Here is a 7,734-nt window from a genome sequence, read left to right on the forward strand (position 1 = left end):
TTGGGGCGAGACCCTAACTCGACAAGAATTTCTGCCTTTCGGTGGACCTGGGTCCAGGTCAGGCCTGTTGGGTTGGTCCAGGGTGCCTTGGACGATGTCCACTCCTAATTGAATGGCAGATACGTACAGCAAAAGTTGGTGTCTCAAGTGGTAAGCGGGGTCCCGTGCCAAGCTGAAGGCCCAGGTTCGAATCCCTCTGACAGATGGGACTTAATTAGAGATATCTGGTAGGGTCTGCCTAACCCCAGCTTGCCTATAAAAAAAAAAAGTTGTCTGAATGTTACACAACAGTGTTTTTTTATTCAAGCTTAGTGATTTTATTTATTCTTTCATATATTCTGTTCTAATATCATGTGCATATTTCCAAGGCACGGCCACTTGTCTAGATAAGTTGGGATATAATATCACGGCTATAGCACAATTTCCTAAATTATCCAATTATATTAAAGTTGGTGCATCAAAGCAAGGTCATTGAAAAGGGCCAGTTGCGCACACTACAAGGATGCATGTCGATAGCGAGGATATATCGCACCGCTATTGTTCTATTTCTCACCGTTATAGGCTTATATAGCGAGAATTCTTGCTGAGAAGTCACCAAAAAATGTCCTTTGTTGAATAATAATGGCGATATTTATAGCTTGTTGTTAAAGAGTAAACCAACACCGGTGAAGAATCTGGCTGGAACTAAGAACACCAATAGCGGTGTGGCAATTTTTAAAGACGAGGTTGTTTTAACGGTGAGATATGATATAATAATGAGCCTAACTCGCCGTTATAGACTACCAATAGGTTATAATAATGAGGTACTATTCTCACCATTATAAGCTATAAAGGTGAGATCTCTACTCACCATTATAGGGCTATATGAGAAAAATTAACTCGCCGGTATAGGCTGTAATGGTGAGATAGGGATCTCACTTATAACGAAGAGACATGGATCTTGTCATTATATATAGGCTATAAACTTGGAAAAAAAAAAACTAAAAATTAGTTTTCAAATTTGTTTACATTCAAAAGAAGTGTAATTCCAAATAGCATCACCAACCAACATAAATAACATATCACTTTGAAAAAGATGTGAAGGGCTCCAAGAAATGGTAAAAGGCACAACCTATCAACAAAAATGCCTCTTGCATGCATATGTAACTAATCTAACACCTAGACAACCAATGAAAAAAATTGTTTATAACTCCTATACTAGATCATGTGCATTAACAGTAATATCGTTCTCGATAAAGAGAGATCCCATACCCATGAAATGCAAAAACACAAAGAGAACTCAATAGGTGTATATAATGACAAACAACAAAAATATTAGTCTAGCACAATACAATGACTCATATTTTTTTTGTGATTCATCCAAAAATATAATCATCTCTTAGGGGAGTGAACACCATGCAAAGCAGCACAACCGACATTAAGGGCCAATTTGCTTAACATAACCTGCCACATGAAATAAATTTTTGTCATAAACAGATCTTAACCAACCAGACCTCACTAAGGATATAGATGGGACGTGACATACTGAAACAAGTCAATTTGGTTTTCACATAATCAAGAACCAAAATTCAGTAACGAGACAAAGCAATTATCAGGTATTTGGATACGAGAGAGAACCTTGCGTACAAAAGCATATATGCCCCCATTGGTTTTAAGTACAAAACCAAAATAAAGAGATCACTTGGAACCGTTTTTAAAAGCAATCCTAATGACATTAGGAGCCTCATATACCATCAACCTTTTTCTAGCTTTCACATAAGACTCACATATGGTAAAAAATAAGCCATAGACACAATGGTAAATAAGCGAAGTAGAACTGTCAGTACAAATATACTTTCTACAAAGAAACAATATACGTGAGGAAGAAGTACTTGATATTTGAATATATAAAATAGTATCAATATTTGATTATATACCATCACTTCATCCCACATGCACATTATTTTTTTTCTCTTCTTTCCAACAATCAAAAAGAAATGAATGAGGATTGCATATATGTGAGGAAGAAGAATAGAGAAGTCAGTAACATGGATGTATAACATTACTTAATAACATGACTAGTTGACTACAATAAATAATAAATGCAGATATGAATTGTCTTATAAACTCATGATGTAATCAAACACCACATAACAGTACAACCAAACCTTCTTTCTCAATATGTAATTAGACACTTGTCAAATTTTTTATTTAGATGCTCCATAACCCTAAAAATGGATACACACATCACAGAAGAATCAAAATAATTAGATCATAAACAAGTAAACAAAGAGTTTAAAAATTTTGGGTCTAGGATGGGGGGTTCTATTTGTGTGCATCCATAAAGGCCTACATATCCTCTCTTAACTTCCTAGCTGCTTCTCTCTTGCTCTATTTCTTATCTTTCTCATTCATTTTCTACTCTTTCTCGCTCTTGTTCTTTTTGGTCCATCCTTTATTATTTCCTTAATTATTGGAGCTCTACATGTGTCGCCTCTAGCTAAAAAGATAACTCTAAAACACAAACCTGACTATAGAAAAATGGTTTGGATGAAATGACAAATGCACCCATCCCTCTCACATGTTGGTACTGCTCTACGAGAACCTTGGCAAAGATATCTCATTGCATCATCGATGAGCCTCTTTGTGAAGAAGTTGTTGAACTTTTAGTCTCTATAGATTGCAGTTTCGTCTGCATGTCATTCATAAACAGTTATCAATAAGTAATGATAATGTACAAAATACAATAAATGAATGTGAAACTACAAAGTGTGAGTTACTTACAAAGGTATTTTCTGCTTCACTATACATGAATATCTTGCGATCTGAATGAGTATGCATCTCTTTGAAGAACGCACTCGTTGTCGGTTTTTGCCTATCTATTTCAGTCTGCAAATAACAAATTAAGAATTTATTAGATCAAACATATTTAATATTATACTATATAAAAAAAATAAACTTAGAAAATAAAAAACTTACCCTCGTATAATACCTCTAGAAGTACGAAGATGATCTACTGGTATGTAGGATCGTTTATTTTGCTCTATTCACTGAATTTTTCTTTGATGCCTTTTATTAACCAAAGAAAGATCAATTAGTAGACAAAAATCTAAAAATTTGAACATTTATTTACTTATAAACATATATCCAATATTTAGTGTCCAATAGTCTTTGGTGAAAAACTTGTAAATCAGTTTTCACACCTCGAGAGGATATTGTTATGCTATGTCGTTGTTTTCAAACTTCTGATAATACTTGTGAAAATCTTCTCAAACCCTTGACTATGATAGTGCAAGCTACTTCTCCACACATGCTTGATGTTCAGGTATATATTTGGTACCCGTTGGTAATACATCTGGTTTCTTCGGTGTTACACTGCTTTTGTTTAAGTGCTGGTGATGACGTATCTTTCTGAGTCTTAAATCTTTTCGTGCATTTGCGTTGTCCTCATGTTGTGTCTTAGCTTCAGTGATGGCCAATATGGCAATAAAAAAAATATGATTTTTTTGTCCAATTGGTTATCATTAAATACCATTGGTTGTCATTACGTTCTTTTTTTTCTACCAACCCATACTTTTTTGAAGTCAACAGTAATATTACTTAACTGTACCTACAGTTTAACTCTAGATAATTTATTTGGTGGCCCTCTAAGCTCCACTTTACCATCAAACTTTTTCTTTTAACGATGCCATGGATGCTCATGTGGTAAGAATCAATGGTGTGTCACGTAACACATCTTCATACTGAACTTCAAGCTATCTGACCCTATATCGACATTGCAAATTGAACACACAAGTTTTTTCTTCGTAGACCACCCTGATAAGTTGGCATATGTTAAAAAATCATTGATAGTCCACTTTACTGCAACTCATATATTCTCTTTAGTTGATGTGGTGTACGCGCTAATGCCTTCATCTCATAACTCTTGTAAATCTTTGATTGACGATTGCAAGTAAATATCTATGTTAATTTCAGGTGATTTTGGTCTAAGGATGAGTAGAAAAAGTTGTATGAAAGGATCTTTCATATACATCCATGAAGGTATACCATACAACAATAATACTATGGATCACATGTTGTATGATTGACTCATATTTTTGAATGGATTGAAACCATCATTTGCCAAGCCAAGATGAATGTTACGAGGTTTCATCGCAAACAATATATGTTTTCTGTTAAACTCCTTCTACACTACAGAATCTGGTGGATGAATTAATATGTTCTCATCGCTTGTACATTAGGTCTTATATCACCTCATATTTGATGTTGTTTTTGTTGTCATGAACAAGCGCTACAACCTCAACTTTACAAAAAATATCATAACACCTTTTGAGAAACCTTTTTTCTTTGCCTTTATGTAGTTTCTATATTGAAACATTGTACTTTGGACACATTTTATTCTTCTCATGCTCCTCCCAAAAAAGTACACAGTCATTCACGCATGCATCAATCTTCACGTAATCAAAGTTGATGTGATTCACAAATTTATTCACATCATAGTAAGAGTTTGACAATCTTTTTCACTCAGGCAATGTCTTTTTCAACAAATTATTATTTTGATATATAACAACTTCATAATGAAAGCTAGTTTTGTTAACTTTGTACAACCTAGATATAGATCGATATGGGCATCACCCATTAAGTCTTGAAGAGCCTTGTGTTCGCCATCATCATTTGGAACTGGATCTAATATTGTCCCCATAATAACATCATTCAATATTTTTTTGAGCCGATCATAAACATCTATCGTATCATCGCTCTCATTATGATGTACATGCACTGCATCTACGTGGGTTTGGGTCACACTCACATGAGACTGAATATATTCTGGACCAAAACCATGTTCAATCAAGTGTAGTTTGATCAATCATAGAACTTAAATTTTTTTATTATTGCAATCTCGACATGGGCATCACATCCTACTAACAGAATCAACATGAGCACGTGACACTTCAAGAAATTGATCAATTTCAGATGTATAGGGTTCAAAACTTCTATCATGTGTATTTATGATTGATCCATATTCATAGACGATGACCCCACTATATTCAACAAGAGAATCTTTTATCATTAAGATATATTTTTATATAAGTTGAGGCAGAACAAAGAAAAATCATTTATGTTAATTAATTAAATAAAAAACATTAATATTCTAACCAAAATCAAATATTAAATTAAATATTTAATGTTGATTGACTTCTACACTCAATTTATAAACATCAAACCACCACCATCAAACAACCAATAAATTAAATGTTCATCTTATAGAATATGGCATCCTCCAATTTCATTGAAAGACATTTCGCTAAACAACCAATACATTCTTTTTAACATGCTTATCATTAGTAAAAGGAGAGAGAGAGAGATGAAATTTAATCTGAAAACTGAAAAAGTATTTATATAAACAAACATTTTATGATTTTGTATGCACTAAGGGATTTAAATCCCTACTTTTTACAAGTGTGCATGTGTACTTTTTTATTATTCTAAGTGGACTTAGTGGCTCATTATGCTAATTACAATGTAAGATCTATGAAAACATCCTCATTACATAGAATTGTGAGTCCTATGGTGAGATGAAAATCATACTCCTCTTCAACCTTCCTGAGCAGTTTTTGAAACATAGAACGCTTCAAATAGGATGTTAGGATCACAAACCACTTCTTATCTTCTCGAAAATAGATTGCAAAGTGACCTTAGGGATATCAATCCTTAAAGTTGATTTATTAGTGCCAAGTGCATGTTGAAGAGCCTTTCTTGCAAGAACCAACTATAGCAATCAAAGAGCCATAACTCTAATGATGAAAAAGAAACGAGAGATGAAGATGATTATGATTCAAGTCTTCATACCCACTTACATTATATAGAGCATAAGTTGCACTGCACGAGAGTGAATGAGAGCAACATGTAGATAATGCTTGGAGATATATTTCTACATAAGCCAAATGGGGTGGATTCTTCTGGTCTCCTACATGAGGAACCTCTTGAGCCTGTTGATAGCTTATTTTGCAACAAGCTCCTACTCTTGAAGAAGAGGTAATCGCTTTGATAGCTTATTTTGCAAATGATCATAAAATTTTATTTGATATTTGTTTAATTACTTCCCTTGGCAATCAATTTTAAATGGAATTAACAAAGGAGACATAATAAATGGTGAGCTACCTCCAGTCTCAAAGGATGGTTTTGTCAGATAGAACTTTATCTAGGAGAACCAGGATTGGTACTTAAACCTTTAAGGATAACTTGAACATTTTAGTGTTGTCATGTGGTTGACTCTTAAAGCTAGTTGTTTTTAATGTATGTGTTGGCAGGAAATAGAGAGGATCTTAACCTGCAACCCTTGAAGACAACAAAGCAAAAATTGCTGGCAACTTGAAAGGAAACCGTGTGAGTTACTCTGAGATCTGTGTTATGGAGAACTTGCAATCATATGGGGGTGACCACAAGGTGGATTCAACTCAAAACCGTTTTCCTTTCCAGGACAACAAATTTAGCATGGAAGGTGTTGTCATTATTGGAAGCATTTTGAACTTATTATTGTAGATATTGCCTTTTCATTTTTTAAATATTTAATGTCTTTATGAGTTTTCTTATATAAGTTATTTAGTCTTTTCAACTTCAAGGACTAAAGGTATTGTTCCTAAGAAGCCGGATGAAGTAACATGGTGATACAAGCATGAAGGAAAACATTTTTGCAAATGCAGGCATGCCATGGAGGTCTCAGCCCATTGGTGATCAGTCACATGGACCATTTAGTGAATAGAGAGATTAGACAACACATGTAGATCATGCTAAAAGGCATGTTTCTACATAGCAATGTCATTTGAAAAAACATAATAAAAGACCTTAAAACCCTAATTAAACACTCATGTTAATTGTAAGAATCCAAATCAATACCCTAAATCCTAAAAAAAATCATGTATTTATGCTAATTAAAAATCTCGTAATATTTTAATGAAAATCAAACATTTATTACATGCCTAATGATAAAAAATAAAATAAACCCTAAAAACTTAATTAAACATTCATGTTGTTTAAAAAATAAACTAAATCAATAACCTAGATCCTAAAAAATAACATGCATTATGCTAATTAAAAATAAATAAATATAACCCATAAAATCAAAACAATCACTCATTTATGATTTAAAAATTTTTGAAAAGAAATAAAGAGAAAGAAGAAGACCTAGCAGCCAATTGATTTGTGTAAAAGAGGAAGAAAAGGTTGTCGGAGGTCTACCCAACCCGACAGTGGTGGTGGCGCCGAACGGCAGATGGGCCACACATAAATGGAGAGAGAGAGAGAGAGAGAGAGAGAGAGAGAGAGAGAGAGAGAGAGAGAGGTCGTAGGGAGGGCTGGTGTCAATGGTGAAGGCAGCCGACGGTCCGGTGTGTGGAAAGATTAGAGAGAGATAGATAAAGAGCACCTCAGGCCTTTTTTATAGACGTCACTCTATAACGACAACATAACTATCATCGTCATATAGAGTAAAACCCTATAACAACATGATCCATATATTGCCACTATTGATCTATAACAATGAGATCTTTTGACCGTTAAATATAGCAATAAAGTGTTTTAACGATAATATCTAATAGCCAGATAATCTTATTGTTATACATATGTTTAATGACAAGACGTGTGTAGAGGCAAGGCATTCTAGGAGATATCCAACTTGTTATTGACAAGCTAATAGCGACGAGATTTATAGCCATAGTAGAGTAATAATTGTGGGATATTTATATCCTTACACCT

This window comes from Nuphar pumila, chromosome 5 (assembly GCF_984573655.1).
Source record: "Nuphar pumila chromosome 5, dmNupPumi1.hap1.1, whole genome shotgun sequence".
NCBI classification, from domain to species: Eukaryota; Viridiplantae; Streptophyta; class Magnoliopsida; order Nymphaeales; family Nymphaeaceae; genus Nuphar; species Nuphar pumila.